This window comes from Prunus avium, chromosome 7 (assembly GCF_965620075.1).
Source record: "Prunus avium chromosome 7, drPruAviu1.hap1.1, whole genome shotgun sequence".
NCBI classification, from domain to species: domain Eukaryota; kingdom Viridiplantae; phylum Streptophyta; class Magnoliopsida; order Rosales; family Rosaceae; genus Prunus; species Prunus avium.
Window position 1 is genome coordinate 2,637,229 of NC_142290.1, and position 11,501 is coordinate 2,648,729.

Consider the following 11,501-nt stretch of genomic DNA (forward strand, 5'->3'; position numbering starts at 1 on the left):
TACTATGGACTTTGTGTTCAAACTCCCTCGAACACGGAGCAAGCATGATGGAGTATGGCTAATTGTGGATCGACTCACCAAGTCTGCTCATTTTCCTCCGGTGAAAGCGACTTATGCTTTGAATAAACTGGCCAAGATTTTTATAGATGAGATCCTCGGTGTACATCTCGATTTTGGACAAAGTTACATGAAGCTTTTGAGACCCAGTTGCGGTTTAGTACTGCATTTCAGCCCCAGACTGATGGTCAGTCAGAAAGAATGATTCAGACTTTGGAGGATATGTTGAGAACTTGTGCATTGCAGTTTTGGGGTGACTGGGATGAAAAGTTACCACTCATGGAATTTGCGTATAATAACAGCTATCAAGTGAGCATTGGAATGTCACCATTTGATGCCTTATACGGGAGGCAATGTAGGACACCATTGTACTGGGATGAAGTGGGTGAGCACAGATTGGAAATATCTGAGGATGTCGAACGGACAAAGAAGCAGGTTGAACTGATCAAAGAAAGACTCAAGGTATTTTTAAAATTGTCGCCTTGGAAAGGCGTAGTAAGATTTGGAAAGTGGGGAAAGTTAAGCCCTCGCTATATATGGCCGTATGAAATTGTAGAGCGTGTGGGCCCAGTGGTGTATAAACTTGCCTTGCCTTCAAACCTTTCCCGATTACATGAGGTATTTCACGTCTCCATGCTCCAGAAGTATATTTCTGATCCTTCCCATGTGCTGGAGGAACAACCAATAGAATTAGAGGATGATTTGAGTTATGTGGAGCAACCAGTTCATATTTTAGATTGGGAGATGCAAGTGTTACGTTCTAGAGAGATTCCACTTGTGAAAGTCTTGTGGATGAGTCATAATGTAGAAGAGGCTTCTTGGGAACCCTCACCTCTTCGAGTGACATGTATGTAAATTTCGAGGATAAAATTTTTATAAGGATGGTAGATTGTAATAACCCATAATTAACCTTAAAAAAAAGTTAATAAAAATAAAATAAAAAAATTCAGATTTTAACTCTCTCTCCCTCCCCAGATTGCGCATGACCAGGCCCCCCCCTGTTATTTTCTTCTCCAGCCGCCACCTCCAAACCTCCACAACCACCGCCATCGGCGTCGGCTAGCCCCACATTGGACTGGTTTGACCTGCCGCCCCCTCCTCGCCTCACCCCTTCGTCACCCGCCACCAGACCCGCCGGAAAACGAGCTCGGAATCGTCGATTTTGACATAAAATTCCCGGTCGCCGTTCTCCCTCCTCCGGCCACCAAATTTGACGAATAAGGTATGGATTTCTGCCTATTTTTCATGTTCTAGCTGATGGTTAGGTAGGAATTGATCAATTTGTAGCGTAGACAACTCGATTTTCGAGCTGAATTTTGGCCGGTTTTCAAACCGAGATTTCGGCCACTTCCAGTCTTTTTTCAGGGTAGGTCCAAGAACAAAAGTTGTTCTAAATGGGGTTTTACACCTAGGGTAGGAATCTTGGCTGGCAGTTTGGAGTTTTTCCAGCCGCTAGAATTTACTCAAGGCACCCACGCGCTGCCGGCGCGAGGGCCAGGTAATGGACCGACATTGTGTCCTAAAATGATCTCCTTGTCCTCATGAGCGCGTAGGTACTTTTGGATTCCAATTCGAATAACGTTTGAACTCCGAACGGATCTGGCCTATTGTGCGATTTCTGGGTTCGATATGTTTGAACCATTGGATCGCAGGCAATTTAATATATGTTGATCTAGGAACTCTTAGGATCGTAGAGAATTTCACAGATCGTGAATTGGAGTCTCGGATATTTCAATTCAATATTTCAAAGTTTAATTAATTAATAACGTCCGACCGGGCAATCGTGATTAATCCGACCATTCGATCGAGGCCAAACTCTCAGGACATATTTCCTAAATATAATGGAACCTCTAGGAACTCTCAGATTCATAATCGGAGGTCGTGGACCCAACATGTCCTGGGTTGACTTTTCGAGATTTTATCTCTTTTTCAGTCCTGAGTCTCTTTTAGACCATCCTAAACATGGGAAAAGCTTATGTGGGCATATGAATGATTTTAACTTGATGCACGCACTTCTAAGAGCCGGGAGTTAGGGTTTTTAATTAAAAAATTTATATTGAGCAAATTTATTAATAAAATATTCATGATGGATTAATCAGGCACTTGGGCTCAGGCAGACCTGCAAAGAGGGACCTTCGAAAGGTCCAGCTAGCTTCAGACCCGCAGTGAGTGGACTTTTAGTTTTCTAAATGATTTTATGCAATTAAATTTCATTATTTGGTCTTGAATAAGTAGTTAATGACTCATGTTTTTCCTAGCATGGATTGCCGATTTTAAATATTTATTTATGTGCTAGTATGTTCGTACGATAATTGTATAAATATAGATATGCATGTGTGTTTTCTGTACGAGAATTGTATGCAACTTAACTGAGTTTTCTTATAACGGTTTTTACGGAGGGGTTAGTATGTTCGTATGTTATTTTCAAAACTTTATTTTTGGTCCACTCACATTTTTAAATGTTTTGCGCCTCGAGGCAATAGACGTGCACTAGAAGGCCACCACAGGGCAGTTTTCGCTTCCCGCACTTCCCCTTCTTGATGTAGGATTTCTTTTGTAAACAAACTGTATTTTCCTTGAAATTCTGAGTTAGTTGCTTTGTAAACATCCTAGTTGCCTTCGGATAAGTCATCATGCTTGACTTTGCCCCACGAGTCTTAGGGATTTTCGAACTGTGGGAGCGAGGATTGTGGATCAAGTTGACTAATGTCTCCTGAATCCTGCGAGGATTGCGGCTCGGGTCGACTTTGTGTAACCGAGACCTACGAGGACGTGTCACAAATTGTGACACGAGGAATTGACGGAAATAAAATGGGTATACCTAGGTGGTAGAAAGTTATTTCTTTTTTATGACTTTAATCGGTTTGATAATTTGTTTAAATGATTGAATGTGTATATAGATATAAATATGCACGCTTGACTCATGTACGAATATAGTAGGCAATTTGATTAAGCTTTTTTAAATGTTTTTACGGAGGGGTTAGTATGTTCTTATAGTATTTTCTAAAACTTTAATTTTGTCCACTCACATTACAGGAGAGACTCTGCTGAATTTTCGGCAGAAGTCGAACTTGTAATAAACTTTGAATTTTAACTAGAAGGGCAATTTAGTTGTTTGTGCCTGGCACCCGGCAGGTGTTGGACACACACAGGGTTTGGCTCGGATTCCAAAGTGGAATTTGGGTCGGGTCCTGTCATGAACAATTCTTTGAATCATCATGGTGTTGCTAAAAGTCATACTTTTGTACCAACAAACAATGCCAATAATAGAATATATATACTTTGAATATAGGTCGTACTTGTTCTGGCTTGAAACCTAATATGCTAATTTAGTTACCATTCTGGCCCAACAAGAGGTCCAATAGTTGAAATCTTAATTGTGGTAGGTGTCCAATTTGGAGTCGAAGCAAGGGGTCCAATTGTTCGTTATCCGTGCCAAACATCTATTGTATGCGGCAAATGCTCACGCGTCGAGGGTTGATGTAAGTGTCTGCCAAATAAAATATTGAAGTTCATTCCTCAAGACTTCTCTACACACCCGAAAGCACAAAAGGAAATGCCATAATCAATGCAACTGATTATACTAGGCATCAAATCGCAATCTTATTATACTAACTTATTTACCATTGTAGTTCGATAAATTGATTTGTTTACAAAATCCATGCATGAACAATTGATTTGTTTACAAAATATTTTTCAAATTCGCCTATATATATTGTATTCTTTTATAAAACTAGTGACTCCGAATTCAAGTTTTATAGCACGTAGAAACATATAATCCTTCCTAGCTTTCAACAAATTGAATAGATATGGAGAAGGGTTTATTCAAGTCAGCTTTCCTCATTATCCTCTTTCTTGTTTCATATGAGGGTAAAATACTTCTCTCAATTTTTATTTTTGTAACAATGAAAGAGAAATTTATTCTTGACATACTATAATCCTAACGTTAAACCTAACAACCTAGACTAACCCCAAGGGCTAACTTCTTTGAACAATACAACTGCATACATGGATTTTTTTTTCCTCCCACGTGGTTGGCTTCACTTATTTTTAAAATGTGGATATGTCGTTGATACATCGTTAAAATTATATCCTTTGACTTAACAATTGTTGATATTTTCAGCCATAAACTCGAGTTTAAGTATATATTTTTGTAACGTCAACTTATGCATAAAGCAGTATGTTCACAATGAAGAGAAAAACCAGTTTTATTATGAATTATTGAAATCTTAATTGTGGTAGGTGTGCAATTTGGAGTCGAAGCATGGGGTCCAATTGTTCGTTATCCGTGCCAAACATCTATTGTATGCGGCAAATGCTCATGCATCGAGGGTTGGTATAAGTGTCCGCCAAATAAAATATTGAAGTTCATTCCTCAAGACTTCTCTACACACCCGCAAGCACAGAAGGAAATTCCATAATCGATGCTACATTATACATACAATATATATCATATACTTAAGTTGTGCTCCAAAAATCCTATGTTCTCCCAATATGTTCTTTAAATGCTTGAATGAATAATAAATAACATCATCTTCTTACTTATAGTTTGATTGGTTTGAATTTCTTGTCATAATACTATGACGATAAAAGTGTGGTACACGAGCAAAAAATGAAGTGATTCTAAATTACCCAACACAACAAAAAAAAGTAATTGAAATAGTGTAACACCTAACAATTTTCGCTAATTAGGCGCCAACATGAATTTCTAAAATTGATAACAAATAGCCTTCTATTCTCAAATGGTTGTAGTAAATAAAGTAAATATAAGTGGTGGTTCTAATTGACCTCTTTTAGGCCTAGTTTGGAATTGCTACCGCTTTAAAAAAAAGCCGCTTCTGCTGAGCTTTAAAAATAATCAATTGTAAAATAAAGCAGTTAAACGTTTGGTAAACTGTAATTTTAAAAGTGCTATGAGTATGAAAAGTAGTGTCAGAGCGTTTGGTAAATTTTACCATAAAAGTGCTGTAACTATTTATAATGACTAAAATGGACATGATGCTGAAAGTGCTTTTTACTAATCTGTTTGGTAAAAAATAAAACTGTAAAGTGCTTTTATACTTTTCTCCCTAAAAATTATATTAATCTTTGCTTAAAGAAAAGAAAAATTCAAATTGAATAAATTCCAACAAAGATAATTATGTATTGAATAAATTCCAACAAAAATAAAGAGATCACCACAGTAGTAGGTTCATACACCATCCTTCATATTGAATAAGTAATAAATATTTTTTTTTTTTGACAAATCCTTTGTCCTAATAAGCTTTAAATTGTAGCAATAAAAAAACATTGAAACTAGGCTTAAATAAATGGAAATAAAGAAACTGTCTAAGAAGATGCATGCATTAAACTTGCAGCAATCTTGTTCCTTAATGTTTCTTGTTCTTGTGCTCCAGGCCCTTGAGTAATATGATATTCTTCTTGTGCATCACCCTCCATCTCCATTGCATTTGGGTTGTCATTCACTTTGTCAAAATGAATATCATGTTGGGTGTGCCTCCTTATATAGTTGTGAAGTGCCATAGTTGCAATTATTATCTTCACTTGCTTATCGAATGGATAATTGGGCATGTCTCGTAAAATACTCCACGTTTTCTTCCATACACCAAAAGTGCGTTCAATGACACTCCTAAGGGAAGAGTGTACGTGATTAAATACTTCTCTAGAACCTGTTGGTTGAGTACCCCTATGAAAATCTGGAAGATGATACCTTTCACCTTTATATGGTCCCAAATACCCGCTCATTTGTGGGTAACCCGCATCCACAAGATAATATTTTCCTGTAACCAATAAGATATGTTAATTATAATATAATTTGAAAGTGCGAAAATTCGAAGTTTAATGATATGCACATATTTGAAACATTACCATTTGGAGGTTTGGGAAAATTTAGAGCATTATTTCGTAACGCAAATAAAAAAACTCTTTTATCGTGTGTAGTGCCTTCCCAACCTGCATATGCAAATATGAATTGCATGTCAAAATTACAAGTAGCCATTATGTTTTGAGTCGGTATTCCTTTCCTGCCAATATATGGTACTTGATCTTTAGGAGGTACTGAGGCTTTAACATGTACGTCATCTATAGCACCAATGCAATCCTGCAAACAAGAAGAGAAACATTTCAATAAATATTACTTTGTTCGTAAAACAAACAATAAATTGTTGTATCTAATTTTTACCTTAAATGGGGCATATATCTTGAATCTCTCAATATCTCTTCTGGGACTCCCTTAAACTCAGGATCCAACAGTTTTATGATATCAACGGCCATAAGGCATATAATATCAAGTAATTTACCAAAGTATCTACTCACAGTTTCATCAGAATGTTGAAATCGTTCTTGTGCTAGCCTATTCCCTATACCATGTCTTAGAATTGGGCAAAACTACATACATCAAAAGCAATACACCAAGTCCTACAAGATGACAAGGATTCAAACACACTCCCATATATTTTTCCCTTATTTTTTGGGTTTGCAATTTTGATTTTTATTCACAAAAGATTAATGGAAGTTAAAGAAATACAAGTTTGCAGCAAAACTAGTTTATCATAAAGGGAATTAAAAGGAAAATGGAGCTTGTCGTTGGGTGATGATATCAAGTTTATTATCAAGTTAGAGGAGATATGCATTGTGGACCCATCACGACTCAACCACAATGAGGTGATATGCATTGTGGACTGCACCTAGAATAAAACCAACAGCTATGAGACCCATCACGATAAACTCTCAAGAAAATAAAAATAGCAGATCAGATGGGTCTTCAATGGTGGCTAATAAAAATACCAGCTATGGGTCTTCAATGGTGTCCACACAAAAAACTTCTTGGCATGGACACCTTCATGCTTGAAGAAACCATGGACAACCAGTAGAAAAAATCTGGACGTATATAAAACCAGTAGAAACCATGGACAACCAGTAGAAGAAAAGAAGAAAAAAAAAAAGAGCAGCACGTATATAAAAAGTTTGAGAGATTGAAGATATTGAAGAATCTACCTTGTGAAAGAGATTGAGAGAGATTGAGCGAATGGTTGTCTCCAAACTTGGGAGGCTACGTGAAGAAACTTGGGAGGCAACATGAAGATGAACTTTGGTGTCTACAGATTTGAGAGAAATACGTGATGATAGATTTCTAACCTAATAAGGGTATTTGTGGAATTGCGAAAATTTCATTAAAGGGAGCACATTGCTTCAATTGAAAGCAACTTTAAAAAGTAACCCCAAGGTTGCTTTTAAAATCTGCTATCAAAAGACCATTGCTTTTAAAATAAGCAGGATATTTTATTTTTACCAAACATCTTAAACTGCTTAACTTTAAAGTTAAGCAAGTTTTTGGTGAAAAAAAGCAATATCAAACGGGGCCTTAATCACTTGAAAAACAGATAAAGTTGTACATATGTGGATTACAAAAAAGTTAAATAATTTGAAGTTATTGTATATTTTAGTCTCAAGCACGTAGTTCTGAATCTCAAAACAAGTAAATGTTACTAATTTATTTAGTGCGTGCTAAATATTATTATTTCTTACTAGTTTAGTGTTCAATCCACTGAATTACACGAAAGACCTAAATTTTAGAAAAACCAGTATCTCTTTGGTAGTCATTTTTATTTTATTTTGTCACCACATAACTCTGTTTTTAAAAAAACTAGTATCTCTTTCGCATATAAAAAGTTGGTAAACAAGTTCGGCCATGTAGCGCTATTGTATTTAAAAAAATGTACCATCCAGGTCCATTAATTTGATAACATATTGGGATTTAAAAAGGTTTTCTTCAGTATAGATAAATTTATCGACTTATTATGTAGCAGTGTACTGCGACGGTATCTGTAACTCTACTGTCTGCATAAGTTTGAACTAACCACGTCGGTTTGTTCAATTAACGACATATAATATTATTTTACCACGTTATGAAGTTAAAAGTACAATTGTATTTATTCACTTTATACGTCTGACCTTATTTGTAAACCGACATCTTAATTTTTGTTGCTTTTTAAGATTTATTTCTTGGATTTTTGTAGCCTATGATGGTAGATCAACAGAATGACAAGAATTGAGAAAAACCACGACGGTTTATATAGAAAACCTTCGTCACAAGGAAATTAAAATGAGATCCCAAGAGATACAAAATCTTTCCAGTGGGATCTATGTTCCTTATCATAATCGAACCCCAATGTGAGAAAGACAATATTTTAGACGTTGAGGACGGATGTATCTTTGTGCCTTTGAGATACACAAAGACACATACACATCAACATTCAAACTATTTGCCTCTAAATCCAAATTGAAGACGCAAGACAATTTTTCAAAAAGAAAATTCAAAAATTTGAGAAAGACAATATTTTCATAAAGAAATTTTGAGAAAGACAATTTTTTGAAAATTAACGATGTGTGTGTTTTGGTGTCTTTGAGATACACCAAAACACAAACATCGTTACCATCCAAATTATTGCCCCCAGAGAGGGGAGAGAGAGTTGGAACTTTAAGTGAAAACTGCAAGTGAAAGAACGAGTGAAAAGACCCGATTTATACATATCATCTTTACTAACCACGACAGTCCTGTTATAATTCGCGCCGTCTAATATTAAAAATCCACGATGGTTTATACTTTCCTAGTGCCGTTCTAAAATCATACTAGGGTAGTTATTTAGAATATAGAGGAGGGTTGTTTATATTAACCACGTCGGTTTTTTTAGTTATAGCGTCGTTAACATTGTATTACCACGTCGTTATTTGAAAAAACCTTCGTCCAAAATTTGTATTCGTTTTTTAGAGTTCATTTCTGGATTTTAGTAGCCTATGACGGTAGGTCAAGAAAACGAAAAGTACTGTCATATTAATTCATTTTATACGTCAGACCTTATCAGTGAATAGTGGTCTTAATTTTTATTTCTTTTAAGTTTCATTTCTTGGATTTTGGTAGCCTACGACGGTAGATCAATAAAATGTCAAGAACTGCGAAAAACCACGGCGGTTAATATAGAAAACCTCATCATAATTGAACCACCAATGTGAGAGAAAGACAATATTTTAGACATTGATGACATATGTGTTTTTGTGTCTTTCAGATATACAAAATTACATACGCATCAAAATCCAAAACGGTTGCCTCACAAACGCGCACACACATCAACATTGCCTCCAGAGAGGTGAGACAAAGCCAAGGTCTGAAGTGAGGGCTGTAGCCAAGGGCAAGCAGAAGTTGGAACTCTAATTGAAAAATGAAAGTGAAAGAACGCGTGAAAAAACCCAATTTATACAAATAATCTTCACTAACCAATTTGGTCCTCCTATACATCGCATCGTCTAATTACAAAAATCCATGTTGGTGTGTAATAAATAGGGACGTATTAAAGTATATAGAGCGCTAGAAAAAGTAAATTGCGGTTGAGTAAACCTATCTAACCACGTCGGTTTGGTAAACTAAATTCATTGACTTTTAAAACCAACAATGACAGTTCTCTATAAACAGGTGACATCGTAACTTATAATATCACGTCTTCAAAAGTAAACTTTTGTCGTGTAAAACCTAGATAACCACATCGTTTTCGGAATACCAAAAGTCAATTGGCTTTATTACTAACCACATCGATTTCTACTATTTTAACGCCGTTGTAAAGACATACTAGGGTGGTTTTGGACAAAACCGTCGTCTTATTGATCTTTGGGACAATATAAAAACTTTTTTGTCACCTGACCTAAAGTTTTACATTCTCTCTAACTATTAAAAATGTTCAGCTTCCTCTCAATTTCCCTCTCATTTCCCAAAAGCGGCGTGTCTGAATCTCTTCATCTTCCTCATCTTTGTCTCATTTCTCTAACCATCTTCTTATTTGAAATGATCGTGGGAGAGAGAAATCTGAGCGGTTTTTTCTGTATCAACTCATAATAATAATATGACGGTTTTATCTTAATTATGTCATTTTAACGCTCTTACCACGACGAATTTTCACATCCGTCGTTTTAAGAATATCACGACGGTTTTGTTTTTTTCCCGACGTCTTCACTGTAATAGTACGTCATTCTTTTTAATTAACCGTCGTTTTTTTACTTGCAGTTTTTGTTTCTCTCTAAACATGGTTTCGAAATCTCAAAGTAAGGAGGCTCAAGTTTCAAAAGGTCAAAGCAAGGACCTTGCAGTTTCAAAGGCTCAAATGAGTAAAGCCAAATCTATTCAAAGTAATCCCGCGAAGAAGATGAGATTTACTTCAACCTCCGAGAAAGACCCAAGCTCAGTGACATTTGATGAGGAGCCAAAATCAACTCGCGGTATCAACACAATGAACTGTGTTGTGAAGAGAAAAATCTAGAAGATTAAGCCCGTGGTTGAGTACAATAAAAGGGGCAGACCATATGGCAAGGCTACTGTTGAGATGCAATCTTACATTAGTGTTTTGGCATGCACCAGAGTCCCTCATGTGGACAAGAAATGGACTCAATTGCCCAAGGACCTGAAGGAGCAGATTTGGGAAGCTGTTGAAATGGCTTATGTTGTTGGGGAAGGGGGCAAAAAGATGGCGCTATCGTCTGATGCCAAAAAATGAAAGGATTTCAAGTCTACCTTAACAAGGCAGTTTATCCTTGCATTCACAAATGACAAGGAGAAGTGAAAAGAACCCCTTCAACTTTATAACTTCATAAAGAAATCACAATGGGATGCTTTTGTAGCTTCAAGGTTATCCCCAAATCTTGAGACTATGCATTCTGAGCAGTCACAGAGAAGGGAAAAATGCGAGTACAACCATAGTTTATCTCGAACATGTAATGTTGGATTGGAGGATGAATTAGAAGAAACCTGTCCAGTGGAGAAATCGATTGTTCTCTTCTATGGAAGAAGGCAATATAAGATAAACAGGGAAACATCCTTGATCCAAAGGTTGCAGAGAAGGCAAAATTAATTGTAAGTCTCACTCCCTCTGTTCTAAATTTGAAAAATAGAGTTTTATAATTTAATTTAGACGTCTATTTTTTCATAATCGACGTTATAAACAAATACCACGGCGGTGTAAATTTACCGTTGTTTCAAAAAGTATAGGACATCAGCTTTTTTAGTAAATAGACATTTGGATTGAATTATCATGACGGTTTTTATTTCTGAGTTAGAATTTTTTTTAAATGTTTTACAACTATCTTCTTTTACTGACACACACACTCTCTCTCTCTCTGTGTTTCTCTGCAATTGGTTTCTACACTATTTTTGGTAAAGAATGCTTACTTTTGTTAAGTTTTTTTTTAATCTTCATTTGAATTATATGACAGTTTTTTTATAAAACCGACGTTAGAATGCACACACAACGATAGTAATTTTTTACCGCCGTTTGAAACACTTTACTACGTTAGTTTTTTTCAGAATCCGTCGTCTTCAAGAAAATACCATGACGGTAGGGTCTTTTTTTTTTTTGTTTTACAACTTTTACACACAACTTTTGTTTATACAATGATTTTCT